Source organism: Ambystoma mexicanum, chromosome 6q (assembly GCF_040938575.1).
Source record: "Ambystoma mexicanum isolate Mex_15411 chromosome 6q, UKY_AmexF1_1, whole genome shotgun sequence".
Taxonomy (NCBI): domain Eukaryota; kingdom Metazoa; phylum Chordata; class Amphibia; order Caudata; family Ambystomatidae; genus Ambystoma; species Ambystoma mexicanum.
Genome location: NC_090937.1, coordinates 182712139 through 182724024, shown reverse-complemented (window position 1 = coordinate 182724024; position 11886 = coordinate 182712139).

Sequence of the window (11886 nt, the reverse complement as noted above, 5' to 3'; positions counted from 1 at the left end):
TCTTGCTGGGTATAAGAGCATATAGCGTAGGCCTGCTTTTTTCAATCTCACTTTTGTATAGATGAATTGTGCTCTCTTCATTTGGACCTGAAATGTGTAATTGGGACATATGGCTATCTTCTCAAAGCCCCTTTGAATTTGGCCTCCCGATCTTGAGAATGCTAGAATTGTTGCTCTGTCTCTATAATTGAGCACTTTAGCTGTCAGTGGCCTAGGCGGAGCCTCCGGGGGGCGGCCTTTTGGTGAGAGATAGATGAGCTCTTTCGATGGTGAAGCCCTGTGAGAGTTTCTCAGCCCCTATCTCCTGTATCAGGAGGTTCTCAACGTAGTTTGTGGGGTGGGTTCCCTCAGTGCCCTCTGGCAGGCCTAGAATTCTGATGTTACGGCATGCCTGCCCTTCGGCTTCTTCAGCCCTATCTTCCAGGTGTTTTACTCTTTGCACTAGCTCGTCTACGTCTTTCAGAAGCTGCATTTTGATCTCAGTGTTTTCTCAGACTTGGGTTTTGAGCGCTTCGGTCCTGCCAGCAACAGTGCGGACATCTTGTTGCAATAGGCTCAAATCTATGGCTACTGCATCAATTTTGCTCTCCATTGTTGTTTGAAGCGTCTTGATGGCTTCCAGGATCAGTGAATTGCCTGGTTCTGCCGCCACATCCGAGGATCCAATTGTTGTTGCGGTGCTTTTGGTGCTGACTTCTGGTTTTGGTGGTCCATCGGCCGCGTATGTCTTCATGGTGGTCTGTTTTTGTTTGGATCTTGCCCCCTTGGAGGACATCACTCTAAGGGCTGGGGGTTAGGCTAATTTTCAGGCGGGGCACCATTCCCTCTGCAGAAGCTGTGCAGCCAAGAGGTAGCGTGGTTATTATGCACACGTTGCTGGTGCCTTTTCGGTAGGGGCACCACTCCATAGGTCACCACAGTTCTGTGGCGCCGGGCGTTATCACATGTGTTCCCTCTGGGGTGAGTTTGGTGATATCTGTGATCCACGGTGCTTCCGTGGGCCGCCCGTTCTTGCGTGGTTTCTTTCCTTTTTTCTCTCCTCTCCACCCCTTTATCATGTGGTATCAGGGCAGAGGGTCCCGCCTGTGTCCGGGCCCCCCGCTCAGTCAGGGCGCTTATCAGTGCACTCACTCTTGGGTGTCCGTGGTGCCTGTGTTTGTTGTGAGGGGCAGTCCCCTCCTCCTCCAAAGCAGGGCCCGGTCCATGCTGGGCACTCCGCTCACGTAGTGCCGCAAGACAGGCTGCACCAGCCGGCGCCAATCTTCACTGCGCTTGTCCTATTACAGCCTACCCGATCTCCAGTCACCCAGCTGCAGTGTCCGTGTGCGCCTTGGGTGCATGCAATGCTCTGCCTCTGGTCCGGCGCAATAGGCTCAAATCTATGGCTACTCATCAATTTTGCTCTCCATTGTCGTTTGAAGCGTCTTGATGGCTTCCAGGATCAGTGAATTGCCTGGTTCTGCCGCCACATCCGAGGATCCGGGCATTGTTGTTGCGGTGCTTTTGGTGCTGACTTCTGGTTTTGGTGGTCCTTCGGCCGCGCATGTCTCCATGGTGGTCTGTTTTTGTTTGGATCTTGCCCCCTTGGAGGACATCACTCTAAGGGCTGGGGGGTTAGGCTAATTTTCAGGCGGGGCACCATTCCCTCTGCAGAAGCTGTGCAGCCAAGAGGTAGCGTGGTTATTATGCACACGTTGCTGGTGCCTTTTCGGTAGGGGCGCCACTCCATGGGTCACTACAGTTCTGTGGCGCCGGGCGTTATCACATGTTCCCTCTGGGGTGAGTTTGGTGATATCTGTGATCCGCGGTGCTTCCGTGGGCCGCCCGTTCTTGCGTGGTTTCCTTCCTTTTTTCTCTCCTCTCCACCCCTTTATCATGCGGTAGCAGGGCAGAGGGTCCCGCCTGTGTCCGGGCCGCCCGCTCAGTCAGGGCGCTTGTCAGTGCACTCACACTTGGGTGTCCGTGGTGCCTGTGTTTGTTGTGAGGGGCAGTCCCCTCCTCCTCCAAAGCAGGGCCTGGTCCATGCTGGGCACTCCGCTCACATAGCGCCGCAAGACAGGCTGCACCAGCCGGCACCAATCTTCACTGCGCTTGTCCTATTACAGCCTACCCGATCTCCAGTCACCCAGCTGCGGTGTCCGTGTGCGTCTTGGGTGCATGCAATGCTCTGCCTCGGGTCCGGCGCCGTCCCGTGCCGTGGCATTCATCCCCTCTGTGAGGGCGAGACCCAGCGGAGGGAAAGCTGCCCAGTTCTCGGAGTGCAATGGTGTGGCAGTCCGGGTGGGCCTTCCCTCCCCCTTCTCTCCTCACCTTGAACGTCTCCCTCCGGCTGCGGCACTGTCTGCATCCTCGGGGCCTCCGTTCCACGCCCCGCAGCGGGCCTCTCGTCTTCCGGGTCCCCCTGCACCAGCATTGTTGCAGCAGCTACTCCAGGAGCGGTGTTTGCTGTCCACACAGCGGCTCTGATGCTTCCCCGCCACCTCAGGGGCCCTTATTCAGCGGTGTCTCTGTTTTTCTTTCGGCCTGTCGGCTTCCTCGGAGGGCAGCCCCTCTGCGACGCTCCAAGGGCGTAGGGCAGCCGGAGCCTCCAAGCTCGCCTTCCAATGCTTCACCCTCGCAGCAGTCTCTCTGTTTCTCTTCGCTTCTCAGCTGTGCGCGGGGCCCCCCACTCCACTCTTCGATTCTTCTGGGCTATTCTAGGCTTGGATCGTTGGTCCGGATCGGTGGGCACAGCACCATTCAAGTCCACCGGTCTGGTGGCCGCCATTTTCCACTCGGCTCCGAGGCACCGCGGTCCAGTGTTCCGTGCCAGTCAGGGCTCGCTGGGTCGCAAGACTTGGGACAGAGCCACCGGAGATCCTCTGTAGTAGTTGCAGCAACACTCAAACGCTTTAGATGCCTTTAAAAGGTATTTTAGCAGCTTATTTTGGTCACATTGAGCGGAGCTTGCCGAATGTGTGACTTTCCTACATGGCGGTTAGCCACGCTCCCCTTGACTGCGTGATTAATGGCCCTCAACCTCTGTTCTTGAGCCCCGGACATTGCCCCTCACATAACAGTGCCATCTGACTTGAGAACTGCGACCGCGCGGGTACTTTCCCGGGCTACTCAGGGACACCACTCTCGCCCTTACCCCCAATGTGCCTGACCCTCAAACCTGTAGACCATGTTCTATCCGTGCCTCGTACCCGGCAACTGCCATGCGGCCGCCATCACCCCCTGGCCTCTACCTATTGTAGTTGGAACCTAAAGACTGTACCTTCTGCCGCGATACCCTTCGACCGTGTGCCCGAGCTGCGGACTCACGGCCCTTCAACCGAGTTTAGCGAGGGGCAAGCATGCCTACCTCTATGCACTACAGGAGTGATGCCCTTTGCCAATTGCCCCGACCCGCATGCTTAACAATATTCCTACAGGCCTGCCTGTACCCCTGACCTTGCAACGATATGACCCGTATCCAACCTGCGCTGAGGTATAAACAATGCACCATGACCAACCCGAGCCCGCAAATTCTGCATCGGGCTAACACGACACAGTAACGACACCCCTAGTCCGCCCTCTCTCCCGCCACATAATACCGCCAGCCGTACTGCAAGCCACCACTATCCTCTGACCGTTGTAATAAAGATAAACCCTCTTTCTTTGCCCGTACCTTATCTTCTGCTCTAACTGCTGCCCGACCACTCCTTGGCGACTGTAACCGTGCAATCCCTTCTTGAATTGCGAAACTCCCACTGAACCCACGCTGGAAACTCCTTCTCCTGAAACGGCAACACGGAACAGCAACGCAGGATCCCGATCCGATTTTCAGCGAGATGCAACACGGAGCAGCAACACAGAATTCCGACCCGATTTTCTGAAGGAAGCGGGAGACCGAGAGAGAAAGACGGCAGCAAGCGGGCCTTTATAGCCCGTTCCTCTCTCTCGGTTCCCTACCCCCCCACCTTCCGGTGTCGACACGCCCATTTCTGGGGGGCGGGCCTCCCCCTCGTTTTTGGGCCCGCCCAGCTTCTCCGACGCAGTGGAGGATGCTGGCTGGGAAACCCCCACTAAGGTGCGGCGCACGCCATGCCTCCTTCGTCGGCGCATTCGCCCGCCATAGCTGCTGCGGGCTTCACCACTGTGGGCAGCTTCCCAGCTGATGTAGAGGAGGTGTGAGGGGCTTCCAGGGGCTTCCGCCGACACTCTACAACAGAGTTTTCTACGCTCCAACTGCAGTGCCCTCAGCCGCTGCGGGCAGTTTCCCAGCTGATGTAGAGGAGGTGTGAGGGGCTGCCAGGGGCTTGCGCTCACACTGCGGCAGAGATTAATTCGCTCTAACTGCAGCTCCCTTAGCGGCTGCAGGCTTTCCTCTGTTACATCATCCCTGGACACCATACTGCACCCTAAGGTGTGAGTTCTGAAAACGGACTCCTGACAGACCGGCTATTCTATTCTATTCTGATCGATACAGCTGTAATTTCTAAGTGCTCTGAAAACCACCTATGATTTAGAAAGAACTCATCGAAAAAAAGGACACATTGTACTATGAATCAAAAATAAAACTCTGTGCCTTTTTTCTAAAAGACAAAAGATCAGACATTTGTCTGATGGAGAGAGGAAGTGTATTCCACCGCCTAGCACCCAAAACGGTGCTATATCTCCGAAAAGCTCCAGCTTTCTGAAATGTGCAGCTTTAATTGCCTATAGGAGCTCATATCGAACAAAACGCTTCTTCAGATGGATCATACCAAAGCCATAGGGAGTTTTATGGGTCATCACCAGAAGTTTAAACTCTGTCCTGGCACTAACAGGAAGCCAGTGACGTTGCTTCAAAATCGGAGAGATGTGATCCAATCTATGGCTCTTACTAGCTGTCCAATGAAGCACCACTGATGTCATCCTTAGTGTTGGGGGCAGTCCCCGGATCACCGGGCAGCCCCGTACTCGGGTCGGGTAGCACCCGACGACACATGCTGCAGTGCGGCGATCACGCCGCGTGATGAAGGGTGGGGGCTCATCCCACCCGCTCCGGGACACCGGAGCTCCACACACGTGGCCAGGTCCACCTGGCCACCGCGGCCCCGGCTCTGGGGGCACCCAGGCCGGGGTCGCATCCCCAACCCGCCTCACATGGTTGGGGGACCCACAGGGACGGCGTTGCCCGGCAGGGGCACCGTCCTCCAGCTGGGCCCCGACCTTGGGCCCAGCACACGTGGCGAGGCACCCCCCAGGCACCAACACAACACACACACGCGGAGTCAGGTTCACTCGTGACTGCCGAGCCGGAAGCGGCTCGGACCTTTTATTAGGTTGGTCACATGGATAACCATGTGACCACACAACACCGTGGACTGTACCATGGCTCCTTGCAGGGGTGCCATGCAACACTTAGGTTCATTACGTCAGGAAAAATACCCCTGCACCCAGTACACATCTACAAATGAGGAAAACATGAAAGGACACATGCAGACAGACTGTGGATAAGAGAGGAGAGTGGGGACGTGAGACAATGTCTTTTGGAATTCTTGCAAGGATGGATAATTAATAAGCACTTGGATTTTCTGTATGTGTATTACTGGGGCTGCATTGTAAGGTACACAGGTGCAATTTTCTTTTTTGACTTTTGCCTTTTAGTTTTTAAAATTATTTGCCACTGTTAAATTGGCCTTAAAATGGCGCCGATTACATTTTTCAGTTGAACGCTTTCTTTTAAATGAAAGCGTTCCCCACCGTCACCGTCTTGGTGTTCCAGGCTGTGCTGCGTATTGCTCGAGTATTTAGAGAAATAGACCCCCTTCGGATGTGCTCTGTCAGGTGATCTGATCCGGAACTGGTAACACTGGGGGTGTCGTCATCTTGTGTCATGCCACTGATTGAGAGTTGATTGCCTGGTGCACCCTGAGTGAGTTTGGGTCATGGCCGGATGTGGATTACATGCTACATGATCCCTGGATGCCTCTCTTTAGCACGTTTGGAGCAGCACGTCACCTTTACCCGCGCTTCACATCCATCCTCCAGCCTTCATGATGTCTGACTGTAAGTAATTCTACGCTGATGGCCGCCAGTGATATTGGTCCCTGCTTCCTGCAGTTACCGTGAGGCTGAATGAGGTTGCAAACGTAGTGCTCTCTTAGACGCTGAAGCTTGAAAGTTATGGAAGGAGCACCAGCGCGTGTTGTAGTGGCTAATTACTATACCTGCCAGCAAGTTGGTCCTTGTTAAGGTGACCCGTATGGCAGTGCATGAGAATGGAAACAGTGGGTTGATGTGAAGTCTATCTTTTTGCAAGGCGTGTGATTTGGGCACCGACACAAAATGTTTGCACTGTTCCTCCTGCAGAGGTAGATTGCTGCTGCTGCTCCTCTATCTACTCGCTGGATCTCGGCGGCCCTGTTGGATCGGTCCGGAACATGCAGAAACTTCTAGACTTAACCAGTACCTGTTATTTAGCCCGGGGGAGGCTGGATCTGGTGGGCCTGCCGGGTCGATCTCCTTAGGCTGCACCTTGCAGTCTTGTGCTGTCAGTGGGATCCCTCACGGCTGTCTCGGATACGCTGGCCTGGAGGTATTTAAGTGATCTCTCCAGTCTGGCAGGCGGTCACCTGCATCTCAGCTCTTCATGTCTTCAGGTTCTGTAGGGTGGTCTGTCCGGTCAGCTGCTTAACTTGTCCATTTCTGCACCGACTAGCACTACAATGAGATGCATTTCTTTGGTGCGTTTAGCCTGCTTCTGTACTGCATTGCTTTCCTGTAGAGGTTGCTTTGTGGAAATGAAATGTGGAAGAAATCCTGCTCCTGCTAATCTCCTGGTGATGGTGTACAAACTGCATGTCTTGCTCTCCGACTGGTTCCTTGTTTGATCTGTGAACTTGCCGTTGCAGTTATGCTTTTTATTTACACTGCAGCTGGGGAGACGCTTTGTTACATACTCTGTCTGCATGCATTATCTACACTTACATGAACCGTGATGCCAGTTTATGTAGTTTGATATGAAAACAGAAATATGGTACAATTGAGGCAGTGCATCTGCCGGTCTTCCAATTCTTGCAATGTACAAGACTGATGTTTTTAACATGTTTTTTTCTCCAGACAATTTATTTGGCATCTGGTAATATGAGCTTTTATAAGTGCTTACATCAACCCGTGTACTGGGAAGGCATTAACAATTTATTGAAATGACAGTTACCGCCCTCATTGAATGACTTTTGTAGAGTAATACATCACGTTTCATTGGTTAGCTAATCAATGCCTGAATATTTATGCCAACATTACTAAGAGTTGTTTGAATTTGGTCGGTGATTCTGGTCAGTTATTCATTTGCATTTGCCTTGTGTTTCACATATTGGGTGGTGCCACATGTTTGGTACTGGAACTGGGGAGGAATTGGGATGATATATGGGGCATGTAGGAGCACAGTTTATACACCGGTATCATGCTGTAGTTACTTTGAAAGGTATGGTATTGGGAACGTTGAACACCTGAGGTTTCTGTATGCAGCTGTGTTATGCTGTTTGGGTATTTGATTTATACCATTGAAGGCTGCTGGGGTTATGTCTAAAAGATGATTGGGTGGTCTGGTGGAGGAAACAGTCTGTGTATCTACGCGGGTTGGGATTTGGCGGTGGAACAAACATTTTGTGATTTTGATGTGATGTAATTGCAGTGGATATTTAAATTCTTCTTATATGTTATAATAATGCAGTGGTTTTATGGTTTCCTGATTTTGGGTTACAGGGGATTACTTGGGGAGTTCGAGTTCTTTAGGAGAGGAGTCCAGGATGTTGGACTTCTTGGAATGTGTTTTAGAATCTTTTTCTATTCGCTGTTCTTGTTGTTTTGCATATGTTTCAGAAAGGGGGGTTAGGGGTCTCGGTTGGGGTCACAAATACTTTTGAAGGTCTGTTGAGGGGTCCTTTTTGAGTTGGGTTGGGGTGGATTTTCTGTGTTTGAATATGGGGGATCAATTGCGAGTTATCTCGTGGAATGTGAATGGTCTGAACAATGCACAGAAGAAACGGAAAATTTTGGCTTATATGAATGAGTTGAAAGGGGATGTTTATTTTCTCCAGGAGACACACCTTTTGAAAGCTGATCTGGATGGTTTGAAGAAAGGTTGGGTTGGGAAGGTCTATGGCTCATCTTTTGAGTCTAGGTCTAGGGGTGTGGCTATTCTTATAAGGAAAAATGCACCAATCAAGGTGGTCAAGGAGATATGTGACAAGGAAGGTAGAATGGCTGCTGTTTTAACAAATATTCAAGGAAAAGATGTCATTTTTTGTAATGTTTATGCGCTGACATCGGATGATGGTGCCTTTTTCAGAAAGGTAGCTCAAACAATTCAGGACCTCAAGTCCAGTAACATAATCTTGGGTGGCGACTTCAATACAGTTGTGGATTCAGCTTTGTACAGGAGCAATACTAGACATTGTCGTAGGATAGACATGCAGTCTCAGGTTTTTCGTGATCTGCTTGCGGAACATAATCTGAAAGACTGTTGGCGAATAGAAAATCCCTTAAAGAGGGAATATACTTTTTATTCTGGTGCGCATGCTACATATTCGAGAATTGACATGGTGTTGATGGCAGGAGATTTGTTGCAGGAATGCAAAACTAGTAGTATAGGTAATATTGTGCTGACTGACCATGCTCATGTTTTGGTGGATTTGGGTTGGAGTTTTACAATGTGTAGACAAAAAACTTGGAGACTAAATACCATATTGCTGAACAATCTAGATGAGATGGACAAAATTGTGTCTGAAATAGACTATTTTGTAGAGGAGAATTGTACTGGGGAAGTTGGATCTGATGTGATTTGGGAAGCGTTTAAGTGCACAGTTCGAGGTATGTTTATTAGTCTAGCGAGTGGTTTGAAAAAAAAATTGGACAATACACAGAATGTACTGGAACTGAAGATTAGAGATTTGGCAGGAGTTCTGATGGTGGATCCCAGGAGAGTGGATTTGCTTCCTGAGTTAAACAGGGTGAAAAGAGAGTTGAGGGAGTTGATTTCTAGTAGAGTGGATAAGAAGTATTTCCACCAAAAATGCTTTTATTTTGAACATGGGGAGAAATGTGACCGCTGGTTGGCGTATAGATTGAGGTTGAGAGAGTCTGAGCGTTCAATTCTATCTCTTACTGATTCTGATGGTCGGGTCACTTTCACTCCGGATGGTATTAATGAAGTGTTCAGAAAGTTTTATGTGGATTTATATAAGAATGAATCACATATTGAAGCGGATAATGGAGATTTCCTGGATGAGATTTTCAGTGGAGGATTCTGCTTTACTGGAGGAAGATATCTCGGTGGACGAAGTCAAGTTTGCAATATCAAAATTGAATGTTGGTAGGTCTCCAGGGCCTGATGGATTGCCAGTTGAATTCTATAGATGTTTGCCTAATTCAGCGTTGACACTTTTGACTGAGGTGTATAAGACCTCGAAGGCTAGGGGTATACTTCCGGACTCCACTAGACATGCAACTATCTCTGTCTTTTTGAAAAAAGACAGGGATGAAACACTTGCGTCCAACTACAGACCGATTAGTTTGATCAATGTGGACAATAAGATTCTGGCTCTGCGAATGGAAAACCTTTTGCCGGGGCTGATATATCGGAACCAATCTGGTTTTGTTAAAGGTAGGATGACGTCCAGTAACATGCGGACATTGCTGTGTACGATCACGAAAGCGTCAGAGTTGTCTGAAGACTCCGCTGTCCTATCACTTGATGCAGAAAAGGCATTTGATAGATTTGACTGGCGATTTATGTTTAAAGTATTAGAGAGGATGGGTTTTGGAGTTCAGTTTTGTTCATGGATTGAACTACTGTATACCAGGCCTACGGCTGATGTCAAAACTAATGGTCAAAGGTCGGCACCTTTTGAATTGGAACGTGGCACGAGACAAGGTTGCCTGATTGTCTCCTTTTGTTATTCGTACTGAGTATTGAACCCTTGGCTATAGCATTGAGAAATGAGGAGGGTTTACAAGGCATAAGTTGTTGGGGGATGTTGCAAAAAAATGTGGTTATACGCTGATGACTTGTTAGTGGTCCTCAAGAATCTTGGTGAGTCTGTACCGGTTCTTATGAACATTCTCGAAGCCTTTCAATAGTGCTCTGGTTATAAGATTAATTGGGCGAAATTGGAGGTTTTACCGTTAGTGCCGCGGTGTGACAAACAATTGATAACCAGGTTGGGATTCAAGTGGTGTGTTGAGAAACTATTGTACTTGGCGGTATGGATTTTGCGTAATGTCGCTGATTTTGTGAGGGAAAATATGAAGATGGTGTGTACTAATTTCAAATCGGATTTGAAAAGATGGAGTGTGTTGCACCTTTCCCTTTGGGGGAAGGTGAATTCTTTGAAAATGGTATCGACTCCTTGCGTGAATTTTGTTCTGAGCATGATCCCTTTAGATATTGAGAAGCATTTTTGGCGAGAGTTGGATAGACTCATGATTTTTTATGGGATAATAAGCCTCCTCGCCTGAAGATTAGCAAATTGCAATTGCCTTTGTCTAAGGGTGGGTTGGGGATCCCTAATTTCAAGGCATACTATCTGGCTTTTATGTCGCGGAATCTATTTGAGTTTCTCAAATCGGAACATGAGGACTGGATATGTGCAGAATCTAGCCATGTAGGCCCTTTGTCGCCTAGGGCCATTTTGACCAGTAAGCCACCTCAAGCGAGGGTAGAAGGCCTGCTGACTAGGAGTTTAAGGAATTCTTGGGTGGCCTTGTGCGAGTGTCTGGGTTTCAATGCTTTAAGAGATCCGAGTGCTTCACTTTGGCTGAATCCAGGGATTAGACTTGAAGGGAAAACTTTGTTCTGGCAGGATTTGTACCTAGCTGAGGTGCATTGGATTAGTGATTTGTTCAATGGTTTGCATTGGATGACGGCTAGGGAATTACGTTTGAAGTTTGAAATTCCTACTTTTTTTTTTAGACTATCGGAAGATCAGGAGGCGGTGGATTTGGAAAAGTGAATCAACATAGACATGCTTGGATGGATACCTGAAGTGAGTGGATGTGGCCTGGTTAGCTATGTCTATAGACTGGTTGTGTCGAACTATCGGGCTAATGATGCTTTGAGATTGGATTGGAACCGGAGAATTGGTGAGGATATTACGGAGGATGATTGGACAAGTATTTGTGAGAATGTGAAATTGTGTTCTTTGAGTCTTGCTGATAGGTCGCGTCAAATAAAGATTTTGAATAGAACATATTGGACACCTGAGAGAATGATGAAAAGAGGGATGAGTGACAGCTCGGAATGTTGGGCATGTTTACATGAGGAGGGCACCTTGGAGCATATGTTGTGGGGATGTTCGAGGGTGAGAGGTTTGTGGTTTGAGTTTGACCAGATCTGTGAAAAGATTTTGGAGGAGACGGTTCATATGGATTTTAAGACAATCGTGCTGGGCTGTGGGGATTTATTGGAAGACCTGACTACTTCTCAGAAAAAATGGATCTTTCGTGTGGCAATGGTGGGGAAGAAACTAATTTTGAGACATTGGAAAACATCTAACCCTATTACTATTGAGGAATGGATTTCAGAGATGTATTCTCTAGCGGATATGGAGAGGGTGTTGTATCAGAGAGAGAAGAAAACTGCATTATTTTACAAGATTTGGGGTACATTTCTGTTATATTAGACCAGTTCATTGGATTGTTTTGTGACTCCTGGGGGTCAGGGGGGTTTTCTGCTGTATATAGTTTTGTTGGCTTTGTTGTCTTTACTTCATGATGTTATATTATGTACATATTGTTTCTATGTTGTGTAATTCTTGAAAATAAAACAGATTCCATAACTACTTGATATGTGTTGAGCATACAGAATAACAGAAAATCCATAGCCATGTTGCATTGACAGAGCATAGATTATTATAAAAAATAACATTCTTGAAT